We start from the raw sequence: 17,757 nt of genomic DNA, 5'->3' as shown, positions 1-17,757 counted from the left end.
GCTGTGGGCAAAAGCAACGGAGAAAGCAAGATATCTGTTGCTTTTTCACTGTTTCGCTATGTTAAATGGGTTTAACATAGTGAGACAGCTTTAAAATAAGCAACAGACATCTCCGTTGCTTATTTTAAAGCTGTCTCGCTATGTTAAACCCATTTAACATAGCGAGACAGGTTTAAAAAAAAAGCAATGGAGAAAGCAAGATCTCCATTGCTTTTTACACACTGTGTCGCTATGTTAAAGGAGTTTAACATAGTGAGACAGCTTTAAAAAGAGCAACGGAGATCTCCGTTGCTTTTTTTAAACCTGTGTCGCTATGTTAAACTCTTTTAACATAGTGAGACAGTGTTTTAAAAAAAGTCTTATACTAATGGAAAAAGTCCGGGCGACCGGACCTTTTTCCATTAGTATAAGTCGATTTACAACGTGCACGCTGGCCAATCAGCGTGCACGTTTTGGAATATTAATAGGGGGTCATGGTATAATAAGGATTCTGCTAGCTACAGCAATCTGCACTTAGCTCATGAGCAGCTGATACGAGAAGAGAGGGAAGAGATATGAAATAGCTAGCAGTGATGCCAGCATTCACCCTCAGCAGACAGTCAGGCGTGCAAGACCACATGCAGCATGACTGAAAGAGGACACTCATTCACTTGCTTGTTAAAGGCAAAGAAAGATTAAAAATCAGCAGAGCAAATAAGTAATTTCTTGAACAGCAGCCATTCTGATAGAATCATGGTTAAATAGAATAGTGTTGGTAACTGCTCTTATGGGAAAAGAAAGATGAAATGACCCTGTAATACCTACAAAGAAAAGTGGCTTCTGTTTACACTCAGTGATGTTTTGTCTTCAGTTTTGGTTACTGTTATAGCCAAATCACAAAGAAGGCCACTGTCACCTAGAAGTTAACAATTCAAAGCAGATGTGGCTGTGATATGGCAATTTAATAAAGATTATAAAGGCCACAAACTGCTAATTAATTTGATTCTATAGGACTGTGTTTGATTCCCTTAGTCCTTGTGTGACTTCTGTGTTACTCTGAGCAAGTCATTTAAACAGGCAATGCTTCCATGTAGCTCTTGATAACAGGTTCTTATGCCTAGGGGTATACCAGTTTAAAAAACAAAACAAAAAATTAAGTTAAAAGAAACAGTCCCAACAACCTGCCAGGAGACAGATTCACTTACTGAAATTCCCATGATAAAAGGAATTCAAGCACTATGCATAGCTAAACAGATTTTACACATAAACAAAATAATTTTTACATAGAGGTCAGAAAATATTTATAGTAAAAAAATCAACTAGAATACAGTTATTTGTCTGGTTGCCTGGCAAAGAATGAATAACACTGTGGAAAGTATCACTTGCTTAGTGTTCCTAAACGCGTGTGTAATATAGTTCAGGTTAAGACTGATCTATGTATACCATGGATAAGAACTAATTAGGTTTTATTCTTTGTCAGCTACTCTGGTTACTTATTTATTTATTTAGTAAACAGTAAATGATTTAAAAAATATTGTGAATGCTGCTATACAGTTATTTCTACAACTATATGGAACTCTATATACAGGTGACAAAGATACAGAATTTGCACGGACAGTATCATTCATATTAAATGCAACAGGACATGGTTAATGACACACAGATGGTAAAATTATATAATACCGTGTTCCTGAATGCAGTCATTCCTTAGACAACAACATTACTTGGGACAACTAACTGGCTATAGTGCATTTTACTAGAGGAAGCTATTCCCAGCAATGATCTCCCCAACAGACAGAACATACCTTGCTGTGCTGACTTTAATAACCACTGCTACTTACATCATATGTTATTGCAAGTGGTCTTGGACAATAAGAGCTTGTGGCTATGTTTATCTAAAGAAGGTTCAATTAAGTGTGGTTTGCTGAACCATAACTCAGTCTCCCATTTCAAGGTCTACAACAAGTACCCTGATGCTCTGTATAAAATATACACAGAAAATATAGTTTCATAATTAATTTTTAAAATGCTCAAGGTCAATGTGGTATAGTCTGAACATAGTCTAGCACCATGTACATAAACATCCGAGCTTAAAAACTATTTCAGATTAAGCAATTTTCAGTAGCCAAATGGTTTGATTCCATGCTACAAATGACTTGTACTCAAGAATATTTTTTTAAGAAAGGATACTGAACCACTGTAAATGCAGCTGGAACCATTACATAACCATTTCTGCAAGAGCTGTGAATCAAGTAATACACTACTTTAAAAGCTTCTACATGGCCAAGACCTGAGAAGATTAAAGGTATTGGACAAGGAGTCGCAGAAGGAAATCATCCTCAATGTAACCTACTGCTCAGTTTTCCACTTTAGTACTTAAAACAGTTTGAAGGGCCTTAAACAAGTTCAGACATTCCACAATACAATCTTCAACCATAAGATGTATTTATTTTCAAAATTGTTGAGGCTTAAGGTTAATGAACTATGAAAAATGACCCACTAAAATTGATTTAATTCTGTCTGGAAGTTAAGATATTGTTCTTGTTCACCTGAGTATATGACAACTAGTTTCAGGTGAAGTGTAGCAAAAGTGCATTATTTCAAATATGATGCAAAATATGTTGGCTGTTATCGTTAATGCTACAGCAAAGCCGTACCTTTCAAGAGTACCTCATTATGAGGAACTTTCCTCACTATGAGTCTTAAAAAAGATACATGTTTCCTTGCTGTTCCACATTGAAAGGATATATCAAATGTTCAGTGTTAAGAATGTTTTTAAAAGAATAACCATGCTGAATAGCACTGACTCATATTAATTCATAAAATAAGATTTTTTTTATACGTACAAGATAAAAAATTTTAACTATCCTATGGGTTTTCCAGTTGAAACTGTTAGCATGTGTTCCACACTACTGGACATAGTGTACCGCATTTAGGAGATGGAAATTTGACAGCTATGAACACTGCAAATGGTAATGTCCACATATTAAAAAGATGTAATTAGTACATTGTAGTCCATATAGAGTCTAAAGGCCTATGTAATTTGATTTACAATATTTTATGCATGCAGAGGTTGGTATGCAGATGCATTGTATCATGACTAAACATTATCATCTTTAAAACAATGCCAAAATCTTAACTGTTAACTTATCGGTACAGTTTCAGAAATAAGGATGATTGATCAACACTGTTTTAGCTGCTCTAAAGCTATCTAATAAGGAACTCTTTTCTTTCTTTTTTTTTTTTAACCATTTTGTTTGCCTTTACTGAGAGTCATTAGTCCCCTTCTGACCAATAGTGCAATTTTTTACTGGGGCAAGAAGCAGCCATCAGGAGTCATTCAGTTATCATTTTCTAGCCCTAACTAAGACCTTGCACACTCTCAGCAAAGCACAAAGGGAAATTGTGCAATAGGCTTACTGCACAGGCCTTCTCAACAATTCCAGAAGCGGTATTCTCTCAAACTAAGCCTATTCCCTGAGAATCATGAGCATTAGATTACCCAGTTCCCAGCATTGAAATCACATCAACTTCATGTGCCTTTGCTTGTGTGCAACACTCCCCAACCCCTCAACATAGGTGAGCAGACCAAAGTTCTTAACTCTCGTTCCACCTGGCTCCTCCAGGACCAGGGCCACTAATCAAGCCCCAGTCACATGGGTTGCAATAAGGTCTACATCCCTTAGAACCACACAGCCAGGCAAGGAAGAATCAACTTCTGCAACAGCTGCAGCTCAAAAATGGATGACAGATTTGGCTGGCTGGTTTCTGAAAGGCTCATGCAAGAGATGGACAGTTAAGTATCAAAGGATTTAACATATGACAAAATTTTTAAACCAGGTTGTCTGAAGAGGGCTTACAGATGTTAAGACTCTCTAAAGGAAATAAACTATTCCTTTGTTATGTTTGCTCAGGTTAAACACGGTTGACATTCTCAATTAAGACAGTATCTATTGCAAAGAAAATGGGTGACATAATCAAGGAACCAGGAAAGATGCATCCAAACCTCTTCTGATATTTATCAATACAGAAAACGTTCTAAGTTGCGGTACAGTTCATCTTCATACTGCCAGAACCTTTCATTCTGCTTTATTAATGCCATATTTGTATACAGCCTATGCATGGAAAAATATGGAACTTTATTGCCAAACAATATGAAACTGTTTACCTACTGATAAATGAATGACTTTAGAACCACAAACTTAAAACATTTTGTTACGACAGGTTACTAAAATAGTCTACATTTTCTATTATGTTTTCTTGTTTAGACTTGAAAATACATAGTATTATAATATGTATGTTATCACAACAGTAAGACAAGACTATACCCTAATTATACCCACAATAATGAGGTGCTACCGTGGAGATTGTAGTAAAAGATGTATACAGGTGTTTTACTTTATTTCACATTTGCTTTGAAGTGTGTTTTGAAATTTAACTCAGTTATGTAACTATTCTGATATGTTTTGTACATGTCAATTTTATTTTGTTTACTGGGTAAAAGGGCTTGTCAATTTCACCTTTTTCAGCCAGGACCCAGATCTCACAGTGACACACAAAATGACAGTACAATTCAGTACAGGTTTGCAGAGTAAACTGCATTATGAAGACATATACAACAGACAGAACCAAGTAAATACAGACATTTACAAATATATCACTGCTTGCTGTGCGGGTTATTCAAACAAATAAAAATACTGTGGTATAAAAAGGTTTGCAGATAACATGCAAGCAGACTATGTAAATCTAAAGTGATATTAACTAGTGCATTAAATTTTATTTTACACTTAATTTTACTGATATTCATTTAAGTGCTTTTTGACATTTACAAGTTGACATAATTCAAGATTCTGGTCCAAATTCCAAGAGAGTTGCTCTCAGTGTTTACATCTGTCTGGATTCCAAAATACTTACTTTCACTGGAAGTGACTTACTTGGTGCAAGGCCAATAAACGGGCTTACACTGCAAGCCAGATTCCAAAAAACCTGCCCTCAGTATTAATGGTCACTTACACTGAGAGCAAGTCATTTGGAATTGGGCCCTATGTTAAAGAATAATGAATTATGCTGTAAAAGGAATGGGTAATGTTAACCCAAAAACCACAGTGAAAAACTTCTCTAAAGCAAATTTCACACTCCTCAAAACCGAGGTGGAATCCTTCAAAGCCCCCGAGCCTGTGGAAAATACGGCCCAGACCGCAGAATCCTTTATAAATGCATTCTATGAACACCTTCAGGAATGCATGGATCATGCAATCCCAAATAAAACCAAGACCCAATCCTCCAAAGGCAGACGTCCTGTCTGGTGGACCCCAGCCATAAACAAACTATACAATAGAAGGAGGAAGCTACTACATGACAGAGCAAAATCCCAAAAAGGGAAGGCATCTCTGATCAGTATTAGCAAAAACTACGGGCACTCATAAAATCGTCTAAGGCCAGCTTCGAGAGAAAAATTGCACAGGACACTAAGGATAATCACAAGGCTTTCTTTAGTTATGTTAGGAACCTGGGTGGGAATTCCCAGATATGCTCAGAATTACTCCAAAATGACAAAAAATACACCAAACCCACAGACATTGCCAACATCCTAGCTGACAGGTTCAGCGCAAACTTCTCCCCACCCACCAAAAGGGCAAATATCTATCCCAGCAGAGTGCTGCCCCCCTGACATCTCAGATGCTCAGGTAAGAGCCGCCCTCTCCAAAGCAAAAAACACAGCATCAATGGGACCAGACGGTGTCCCGGGTTGCATCCTACATGAACTCCAAGAAGAGCTAAACCCAAACATAAAACTACTGTTCAATCTCAGCCTTACTACAGGATATGTACCTAAAGAGTGGCGTACAGCAACAGTGGTCCCTCTCCACAAAGGTGGTGCCTCAACGGATCCTGGAAACTATCGCCCCATAAGCCCAACTAGCTTGGTCTGCAAAGCTATGGAAAGGATCATCATGGACCTCATAAATAAAGATATTGGGGACCTACAGACACTGGATCCTACCCAGTTTGGCTTTGTTAAGGGCAGATCCTGCCTCTTAAACCTGGTAGATTTCTTTGAAACAGTCACCAAGGCCATTGACGAGGGGAGGGTGGTCCACACAGCCTACCTGGACCTCGCAAAAGCCTTCGATACAATACCCCACTCGGGCATTATAGATAAGCTCACCAGCATAAATATAAATCCCTATGTCACTAGATGGGTTGCAAACTGGCTCAAGGACAGAACACACATGGTTAGAATTGCTGGAGCCATGTCAGACTCCAAACCAGTTACAAGTGGCGTCCCACAAGGCTCAGTCATGGGACCTCTCTTGTTCGGTATATATTTCTCGGAGGTACAGGCCAACACAGAAGGACTGTGGCTGACCAAGTTTGCAGATGACTGCAAACTGGGCGCCATAATCGACTCTCCAGCCGACACAAGCATCCTCCAAAAGGGCCTCATAGAAACAGACAACTGGTGCCAGAGCCATGGCCTCAAGCTAAATGGCAAAATGTGTATAGTCATCCCCTTTGGCAAAAACAAAGTGCCCACAAATTACCACATAGGTGGTAATCCATTAAGTACAGAAGAAGTAATTAGGGACCTGGGGACCCAAGTTGATAGCAATCTCTCATTTGACAACCACGTGGCCAAAGTGGTTAGAAAAACATTTTATATAGCCCACCTGATCATGAAGGGATTCACATCTAGATCAGGGAGGTCATCGTGCCTCTTTACTCATCCCTCATCAGGCCCATAATTGAGTACAATGCCCCTTTTGGGATGTACCTTACTAGACACCTGCAGCAACTGGAAAGACCCCAAAAGTACCTCACCAAGAGGATCAAAGGGCTCAAACAGATGCCATATGCTGCCCAGTTAAAGAAACTCCAGCTCTACTCAGTGGCATACCACCTGCTCAGAGGCGATCTGTGCCTGACGATAAAGCCATGTCCAACCCGGAATTAATGGACATGCTGCACCTCAGAAAATCCAAATCCCATCGAGCTACGTGCTCGAGAGACTTGAACCTCAGCACTGAAATAAATAGGACATGCTGGAGGGACAGATTCATAACCCAGAGGCTCCCTTCACTCTGGAATAAAATCCCAGTCCAGGTTAGGCAGAGTCCCTCACTGACTCTCTTCAAGAGAAATCTTGATGAGTGGATGGGAGATCGTAGGTTTACCCTGGGTATCACTTCTGTGTCACTGTTAGACAGAGGCACAGTATACTAACCTCGAAAAAGGGCATAGCAAAATGAATTTAAAATGGGTTGCGAAAGCCAAACACACTCTGGCTAGGCTTATAAATGCCCTAGGGCAGATAGCCTAGTATAAACCTATGAACCTATATCTAGGTACAACAGGTTTGATAAATATAGCAGGTGATAAACACAAACGTGGATATTGCACGGTGGGGAATACAGAATAAACTGAATGACAGGTGCAGAAGGAGAAAACATAGTTTATACGTACACTGCATAATTTAACTTGGAAGATGAGACTGGTGCAAGAGAGGAATGGGATGCCTGGTTAAGGGGGATGCTGTTGGAAAGAAGTACATAGATTGGAAGATTTGATTTTTTTTTTTTTAATTGAAGAAAGAAATGTTTTAGCAGTATTATTTGGTGGACTGAATTCCAGTTCTTCATTGCTGTTTGCAGCCGAGCTCAGAGCCAAGTTTAGGGAAGACACTTTCAGTTGTATATAAAATAAAAATAAGACTTTTAAAGTGCTGGAACATGGAGTATTATTTCTTAATGAACAGTGATCACTAGCCTGGCTATATATGCTGGCTAGGGATGGACAGAATTCACTTTAAAGGACATTGTAGGCTGCGGTTGCAAACAGATTGTTCATGGTGTGATAGTGTACTGACAAAACATAGCAGATGACAGCAGTGCCTTCTTTAATCAGCATGAAGTACAAATATGAAGAGTTACACTGAACAGATAAGCCTGCTGTATGATGGTTGGTGACAGCAATCCAAGGGCGGGCATATTCAAGTTTTGACAAAACACTGTTCTTTATTATTGTTTTCCTAGAGCTAGCAGTGATATAGCTGGTAAACTGCATCTTCATAAATAAATTTGTAAATATACAAAATTTGTGAGAACTTTACACATTTCTACTTGATAATGTTCAGGTAGGAAGGTGAGGGGAAAAACAACAAAACATTCCCTTTCCATATACACTCAGCTACACTAAAACCTCAGCTTTGGCCGGCTAAGATATAACTGTATTCAACTGGACGTATAAGAGAATTTAAGTCCCTTTTATCTGCACATTTTTCAAATAATACGGTATTTAAATTGATTTATTTGTTTTCCATTGAATATTAAATGAACTGGAAATTTTGACTCTGTTTTGTCAGTTAGTGCTTGCTAGATTTTTATTGCTGTTAGTAATTGCAGGCGGGGGTAGTCTCATTCATTGATAGCCTGTCACTGCCTATTTAAGTGGTACATTTAGGAATATTTTCTGCTTAAAACCACAGCTTTGGCTGGCTAAGATCTAGCTGTATTCATCTGGACATATAAGAGAATTTAAGTACCTTTTATCTGCACATTTTTCAAAAAACATGGCATTTAAATGTTTTTATTTGTGTTGCATTGAATATTAACTGAACTTGAAGTTTTGACTTTGTTTTGTCAGTTAGTGCTTGCTAGATTTTTATTGCTGTTAGTAATTGCAGGCGGGGATAGTCTCATTCATTGATAGCCTGTCACTGCCTATTTAAGTGGTACATTTAGGAATATTTTCTTCTTAAAACCTCAGCTTTGGCCGGCTAATATCTAGCTGTATTCAACTGGACATATAAGAGAATTTAAGTACCTTTTATCTGCCCATTTTTCAAATAATACGGCATTTAAATTGATTTATTTGTGTTGCATTGAATATTAACTGAACTGGAAGTTGTGACTCTGTTTTGTCAGATAGTGCTTGCTAGATTTTTATTGCTGTTAGTAATTGCAGGGGGAGGTAGTCTCATTCATAGATAGCCTGTCACTGCCTATTTAAGTGGCACATTAAGGAATATTTTCTGCTTAAAACCTCAGCTTTGGCCGGCTAAGATCTAGTTGTATTCAACTGGATGTATAAGAGAATTTAAGTACCTTTTATCTGCACATGTTTCAAATAATACTTCATTTAAATTGATTTATTTGTGTTGCATTGAATATTAACTGAACTGGAAGTTTTCAGCTAGTGCTTGCTAGATTTTTATTTCTGTTAGTAATTGCTGGCAGGGATAGTCTCATTCAATGATAGCCTGTCACTGCCTATTTAAGTGGTACATTTAGGAATATATTCTGCTTAAAACCTCAGCTTTGGCCAGCTAAAATCTAGCTGTATTCAACTGGATGTATAAGAGAATTTAAGTACCTCTTATCTGCACATTTTTCAAATAATATGGCATTTAAATTGATTTATTTGTGTTGCATTGAATATTAACTGAACTGGAAATTTTGACTCTGTTTTGTCAGTTAGTGCGTGCTAGATTTTTATTGCTGTTAGTAACTGCAGGCAGGGGTAGTCTCATTCATTGATAGCCTGTCACTGCCTATTTAAGTGGTACATTTAGGAATATTTTCTGCTTAAAACCTCAGCTTTGGCCGGCTAAGATCGAGCTGTATTCAACTGGACATATAAGAGAATTTAAGTACCTTTTATCTGCACATTTTTCAAATACGGCATTTAAATTGATTTATTTGTGTTGCATTGAATATTAACTGAACTGGAAGTTTTGACTCTGTTTTGTCAGTTAGTGCTTGCTAGATTTTTATTGCTGGTAGTAATTGCAGGTGGGGGTAGTCTCATTCATTGATAGCCTGTCACTCCATATTTAAGTGGTACATTTAGGAATATTTTCTGCTTAAAACCTCAGCTTTGGCTGGCTAAGATCTAGCTGTATTCAACTGGATGTATAAGAGAATTTAAGTACCTTTTATCTGCACATTTTTCAAATAATACGGCATTTAAATTGATTTATTTGTGTTGCATTGAATATTAACTGAACTGGAAGTTTTGACTCTGTTTTGTCAGTTAGTGCTTGCTAGATTTTTATTGCTGTTAGTAACTACAGGCAAGGGTAGTCTTCATTCATTGATAGCCTGTCACTGCCTATTTAAGTGGTACATTTAGGCATATTTTCTGCTTAAAACCTCAGCTTTGGCCAGCTATCTAGCTGTATTCAACTGGATGTATAAGAGAATTAAAGTACCTTTTATCTGCACATTTTTCAAATAATATGGCATTTAAATTGATTTATTTGTGTTGCATTGAATATTAACTGAACTGGAAGTTTTGACTCTGTTTTGTCAGTTAGTGCTTGCTAGACTTTTATTGCCGTTAGTAATTGCAGGCGGGGGTAGTCGCATTCATTGATAGCCTGTCACTGCCTATTTAAGCGGTATATTTAGGAATAATTTCTGCTTAAAACCTCAGCTTTGGCCGACTAAGATCTAGCTGTATTTAACTGGACATACAAGAGAATTTAAGTACCTTTTATCTGCACATTTTTCAAATAATACGGCATTTAAATTGATTTATTTGTGTTGCATTGAATATTAACTGAACTGGAAGTTTTGACTCTGTTTTGTCAGTTAGTGCTTGCTAGATTGTTATTGCTGTTAGTAATTCCAGGCGGGAGTAGTCTCATTCATTGATAGACTGTCACTGCCTATTTAGGTGGTACATTTAGGAATATTTTCTGCTTAAAACCTCAGCTTTGGCTGGCTAAGACCTAGCTGTATTCAACTGGATGTATAAGAGAATTTAAGTACCTTTTATCTGCACATTTTTCAAATAATATGGCATTTAAATTGATTTATTTGTGTTGCATTGAATATTAACTGAACTGGAAGTTTTCAACTAGTGCTTGCTAGATTTTTATTTCTGTTAGTAATTGCTGGCAGGAATAGTCTCATTCATTGATAGCCAGTCACTGCCTATTTAAGTGGTACATTTAGGAATATTTTCTGCTTAAAACCTCAGCTTTGGCCGGCTAAAATCTAGCTGTATTCAACTGGATGTTTTTGTTAGTTCCTCACCCACCCTACCTGTTTTTACTTTGGGGTTATTCTTGGTGGCTTTGAAACTGCCCGCCCCTCTTGTACATTTGTGTTTGGATACTCCTTATTTTCCCATCTCATTTGCTCACAAAACTGAGTGCAGTGAGATCATATTCTGATTTCAGGCACTCCTACTGTGTACAAAGAGAGCATCTGGTAAAGAAAAAAAATTAAGCTTGTTTCCTGCCTTTCCTGTAAGTGGTCTAGACTGTTTGTAGGCTTCTGAGCCCCCAAGCCTTTCTGTTTTGGAGGGAAGCCTTTTAGCATAATTTTGTTTCTTAGAAGTAGCCAGTTTTCTAGTTTCAGCACTCAAATCTGTTTCTTTGAACTCTGCACTTGTTCAGAACTCGTTTTAAGCACTAAATAAGCTGCAAATTACTACAGCACTCAACTTTCCTCACTTGTCTAGAGGAAAGCAGTTTTTAGTACTTAATAAATAAGCACCTATCGAGGCATGTCTAAGGGTCAGCTCCTGATGATTTCTCCTGTCTACCTGGTGAATCTGTGCATCTTGGGGCAATGCAGCAATTGCCTCATATACACAGACAACCGTCTCCTCCTACCACCCAACAATACAACTTGTGAGAGATGCACTTATATTGCCAAACTGGAAGCAAAGCTCTCTTCACCCAAGACTGGACTAGACAGTCAAGAGGAGAAGGTAAACACTTGCACCATACCACACTCATCACATAGTCCCTCAAAACCTACACCACCAAAACACACACATAGAAACACAAAACACGCACCTACATTCGCAGAGGCTCTCAATAAAAACCTGCCCAAGCATCAGGGACCTCCAAAGCAGAAACGCAAGCAAACTCCACCCCCAACACAACCTAAATAACACATAGCCCACAAACTCAGTGTGCCACTCAACCACAGCCCATAAGGCATAACAACGTACCCAACACTCTAGTCATAGGTGACTCTTTAGTCAGTCCCACTGATGTTCCACTCACCAGGCTAAACAAGGAAAAAGTTACTGTCAGGTGCCAGGATCCACCACATAATGCACGCACTCAGGTCACTCCACAACAAGTACAAATATGACACTGCCATTGTCCATGTTGATGTGAATGACCTGAGACATACCTCCCTGGACCACATGAAAAGAGACATGGAGGAGGTCTCCGATCTTGTAGCCCAGGCAGGTATGACCCTGGCCCTAAGTAGCATCCTGCCATCACCCAAAATGGTGCCACAGTACAAGGACAAAATGACTGACTTCAACAGTTGGCTAAGCTTCTTGTGTCATTCTAAGGGGATCCAGTATTTGTCTGCCTTGGACGACATGATCGACAGACCACGATGCTTTGCCAGAGATGGCCTGCACCTGTCGTCCTTGGGATTCCGGATACTGGCTAAGGTTCTTGCCACCCCTATAGTGCATTTTAGGCAAGGTTCAAATGACAAATTCACCTCCGTAACAGGTACAAGCAAGCAAAATCTGAGGGTAATGTAACTCAATGCTAGAAGTCTAAACCTCAAAATGCACTCACTCGAGGCACTCCTTAAAATGGAGAACATCGACATCTGTGCAGTGACAGAGACCTGGTTCAAAGCTCCAGAGAGCAACCCTGTATTACCAGGCTATAATTCATACCACACCTTTCGGCCACCTAACCCGGAACTAAGCACTAAAGGTGGAGGCATGTCCATATTCATTAAGGATATCCACACCTCCAGGCTAGTTGCACAGCATAATGCATCCAAGATTAATCACAGTGCAACTAACTCTGGGCAAGACCGCAATCCAAATTGTAGCTTGCTATAGACCCCCCACCATGCCCCAGGATTCCCACTCCTCATTTCTTGATACACTGGAAAGTATTAGGGTACAACCTAACACCCTAATAATGGGCAATTTCAACTACCCCACCCTTTTGCTCAACGCTTTTCTGGAATTCATAAATTCCAATGCCTTGGATCAACTTATTCACACCCCCACCAAGGGCAGCAATATCCTTGACCTGGTCATTACCAACATGGGCAACCGGTGTTCCACACCAGAGGTCAATTCCTCATTGGTCAGATCTGACCACAAGCTAATCACCCTAGACATCCATATCCAGCCCCCCACCCCCAATTAGGGAAACCACCGTAAAAAACTTCTCCAAAGCCAGCTTCACACTTCTTATGACAGAAGTGGCAAACTTCATGACACCCATGCAGACGGACAATAGAGGTGCGACTGCTGAATCCTTCACAAATGCACTTTATAAGCACTTACACAAGTGCATGGATCATGCTATCCCTAATAGAACCAAGATGCTATCCCCCCCCAAAAAAGGAAGCCAATCTGGTGGTCCTCTGCCATAAACAAACTCTATAACAGAAGAAAGAAACTGTTGCAAAAAAGAGTAAAATCCCATGACTGGAGGAACTTCCTGGTCAACCTCAGTAAGAAGCTGAGATCCCTCATAAAATCCTCCAAAGCTAGTTACAAAAACAAAATTGCCACTGACTCTAAAGACAGCCACAAAGCATTCTATAACTATGTCAAGAATCTCAATGGCAACACTGAGATCTGCTCTGAGTTACAGCATAATGGCACTAAATATTCAAAACCAACTGATATTTCCAACATACTGGCAGATAGGTTCAGTGCTAACTTTACCCCCCTCTCACCCCCTAGAAGGCCCATCTCTATACCAGAAGAATGCAAAGTTCCTGTAATCATGGCTGCACAGGTAAAAAACACACTCTCCAAAGCCAAGACCACAGCATCCATGGGACCTGACAATATCCCAGGCTGCATTCTACATGAACTACAGAATTAACTGGCACCCTACCCAAGTACCATGTTCAATCATAACCTCACCTCAGGCTTTGTGCCCACTGAATGGCGTACCACGACGGTTATCTCACTCCACAAAGGGGAGCCATGACAGAACCCGGCAACTACCACCCCATTAGCCTGACGAGCCTGGTCTGCAAGGCCATGGAACTTATCATCACGGAACTCAAACAAAGGCATTGGTAATCTCCAAACTCTGGACCCTACCCAGTTCGGATTTGTAAAAGGCAGATCATGTCTCCTAAACCTGAATGACTTCTTTGAAGCAGTCACCAAAGCCATAGATGAAGGTAAGGTGGTTCACACAGCTTATCTAGATCTTGCCAAGGCTTTCAACACCATCCCCCACTCTGGAATTATAGATAAGCTCACTAAACTAGATATAAATCCCTATGTCACAAGATGGGTTGCCAACTGGCTCATGGACAGAACCCACACTGTGAAAGTAGTAGACTCCAAATCCGACTTCAGACCAGTGACAAGTGGAGTACCACAGGGTTCAGTCCTAGGTCCTCTCCTTTTTGGTATCTACTTCTCTGAAGTACAGGCTAACACAGAAGGTCTTTGGCTAACAAAGTTTGCAGATGACTGCAAACTAGGAGCCATAATCGAAACTCCTAACGATGTGGACATACTACAGAAGGGCCTCACTGAGACAGATGCCTGGTGTCAAAGCCATGGCCTGAAGCTTAATGCCAAAAAGTGTATTGTCATCTCTTTTGGTAAAAACTCTGCACCCATTAACTACCACACAGCTGGTAGTCTACTTAACACAAAAAATGTGATAAGAGACCTTGGGACACAGATGGACAGTAGTCTCTCCTTTGATAATCACATCACCACAGTGGTCAGGAAATCCTTCTACGTGGTTCACCTGATCACAAAAGGTTTCTCATCCAGAAAAAAAGAGGTCATTGTTCCCCTCTACTCATCACTCATTAGACCCATTATAGAGTACAACACCCTTTTGGTATGTACCTCAAAAGACATCTACAACAACTGGAAAGGCCACAGAAATACCTCACAAAGAGGATTACTGGCCTCAAACAGATGCCCTACGCAGACCGTCTCAGAAAACTCCAGCTTTACTCCGTCACATATCGCCTACTCAGAGGTGATCTCTGCCTAACATACAAAGCTATGTCAAACCCAGAGCTGTTGGACATGCTCCACTTAAAGAAATCCCAATCCCTCTGAGCTACACGCTCTAAGGACCTAAACCTTGTCACCGCAATAAACAGAAGAAACGGATCCAATGCAGTAAATGGTGTAAAATGATGATAAACAGCAGCCACAGGACAACAAGAATTTATTTAGTAAAGCGCTTTTCGTCTGCAGTAATATGCAGACTTCCTCAGACAAATCACATTCATAACATAATAACTTTAAATAGTACAAAGTTACTGATTGGTAAAAATGTTAGCCAATCACACAGAAATTAACCTGTGTTTAAAATTTAAAAACATACACTCAATAAACATATAAAATCACATTGACCATAAGTAAAAAACAACCTATATGGGTAGATACACCATAAGCTGTTAACCACTCAAGCTGAGAAAAAGTTACTGCTCTTAAATAATGAAAAACAGTAATAAAAATAAAAATAATGAATGATGTAAATAAAATTAAAAAGTGAGTATAAACATTGATTATCTAGACAAGTTATTTAACTTTAGGAGGCTGCTAATAGAGCAGCCTTCATTCAGACCTGGTAGTACATAGGCATTTAATCTAATCTGCCAACGTAGTTCTGATGCTTCCAAAAGTAGGTGTGTAGGTGCCCCTCTCTTAGTGTCATTCATCTGATCTATCACTAAAAATTTTATCTTGGGAAGGGCCGTGCCTGTTCTGACATTGTTTTACCTAGCTTGCATTTACCTTCAGTCTCAGTAAACAACTCACTGGCACACGTAGAAAACAGTTCGGCCTCCTTTACTAATGAAGTTGTGAGACCGGTTATTTCCACTAACCAATTAGGTGACTTTAATATCTTTAATTATTCCACAGTGCCTATTCCGGATGACTTAGCTGACTTTTTATCAAAAGGGCACACATATGTTCCTCAGCAAAAGTTTGATTTAGTAGGGACTATCATTGACATTAAACTGTTTGCTCGCAAATTGAACTTTAACTTGTTGTTTGAGCATAATACTAACAGTACCAATGTCCTTTATAGTAATATTAGGGTCCCTAGTATGTTTAACCCTCCTTTGCACCCTTTAATTCAATCTTTTGAAAATATGTGTGAACTTGATTTAAGAAACAGCAATTTGCACCTATCCAATACAGTGCCAAGTGACACGGGCAAGGAAGAAATGTTATTGCTTGATTTTGTCAAGTCACACTGTTTACGTATCTGTAAACCCGACAAGGGAGGAGGAGTTGTAGTTTTTGATAAGGTTGATTATTTTGATAGAATGCTCGATCTACTCTCTAACGATGCATATTCGATAAGTTCCAGGTCTGAAGTTAACATTGCCTATCGTAGCATTAAAAACACTTTAGATGAAATGCTCCTTGAAGGCAGATTAGACCAAGATCAACATAAATATCTTACTACTTTATTGGATCCGTTTCTTCTGTTTCTTAGTTTGTGCTTGCTGTATTTACCGCAATAAACAGAACATGCTGGAAGTCCCAGAGACATCCCATACTCTGGAACAGACTACCTATGTCAAACAGAGCTCCTCATTAGCACTCCAAGAAAAATCCTGATGATTGGATGGGAGATAGGAAATTCACCCAGGGATCACTTCTGTGGCTCTGCTCGACAGGGGCACAGGAAAATAATTTTCTTGGGAGGTGAAAGCCAGGGTACATTTTGGCTAGGCTTATATGGGCCCTAGGGCCAATAGCCTAGTACCTACCTATGAACCTATAACAGAATGTAAGATTTTGATTTAAGTATACCTTATGTATTACACATCCAACGATGTTACTGTACAGTAATTTTGCATGCCAAATGAAAAAGAAAAAATATTTTTGTTTTAAAAGGTAAGTTTAAAAAGTAATGCAGAACAGTGGATTATCCTATGCAAGACAACTCAAATAATTAAGACTCCTATACTGTCACTTGTACAAGGAATGTACTTATAATAAGGCATATTGTTTCCACTGTACTAAGTAGGGGGGTGGGTTCAATTCTGAAGAGAACTCTGGAAGGGCAAGGTCAAAGCAAATGCTCTGATATGAGAAGATATCTAATGAAAAACCTCGATCTGAGTTACTCAATCAGGGCATACTATTACATAAATATACTGAATTACTTATATAAAAACAGAATAGCTATGAGTTACTGTTGTAATGCATGCATCTCAATTAAGTCACTATCTTGACAAACTGCTGAGGTACTTACTTAATTTCATAGCAAATACCAGTATAGAAAAAAAGGACATGAACTTCCCTCCTGTTTTGGGTTCCGTTGTCCTTGAAATTTTTTATTCTTGAATTGAGGGGGGGAGCTATTTTGATACCGGGATAAAATTTAAACATTTAGGAATATTTTCTGCTTAAAACCTCAGCTTTGGCTGGCTAAGATCTAGCTGTATTCAACTGGATGTATAAGAGAATTTAAGTACCTTTTATCTGCACATTTTTCAAATAATACGGCATTTAAATTGATTTATTTGTGTTGCATTGAATATTAACTGAACTGGAAGTTTTGACTCTGTTTTGTCAGTTAGTGCTTGCTAGATTTTTATTGCTGTTAATAACTGCAGGCAAGGGTAGTCTCATTCATTGATAGCCTGTCACTGCCTATTTAAGTGGTACATTTAGGCATATTTTCTGCTTAAAACCTCAGCTTTGGCCAGCTATCTAGCTGTATTCAACTGGATGTATAAGAGAATTAAAGTACCTTTTATCTGCACATTTTTCAAATAATATGGCATTTAAATTGATTTATTTGTGTTGCAT

The 17,757-nt window shown here is 39.0% G+C and overlaps 1 protein-coding gene across 32 annotated transcripts in view; it reads right to left on the bottom strand.

Moving 5' to 3' along the window:
* Positions 1-17,757, bottom strand: part of SORBS1 (sorbin and SH3 domain containing 1) — a 4,096,285-nt gene that overhangs the window by 700,782 nt on the left and 3,377,746 nt on the right. The gene's annotated exons all lie outside the window — the stretch shown is intronic.

This window comes from Protopterus annectens, chromosome 14.part0 (genome assembly GCF_019279795.1).
Source record: "Protopterus annectens isolate FY-2018-M chromosome 14.part0, PAN1.0, whole genome shotgun sequence".
Taxonomy (NCBI): Eukaryota; Metazoa; Chordata; order Ceratodontiformes; family Protopteridae; genus Protopterus; species Protopterus annectens.
Note: the sequence above shows the minus strand (reverse complement) of the source record. Positions and strands in the feature narration are given on the sequence as shown.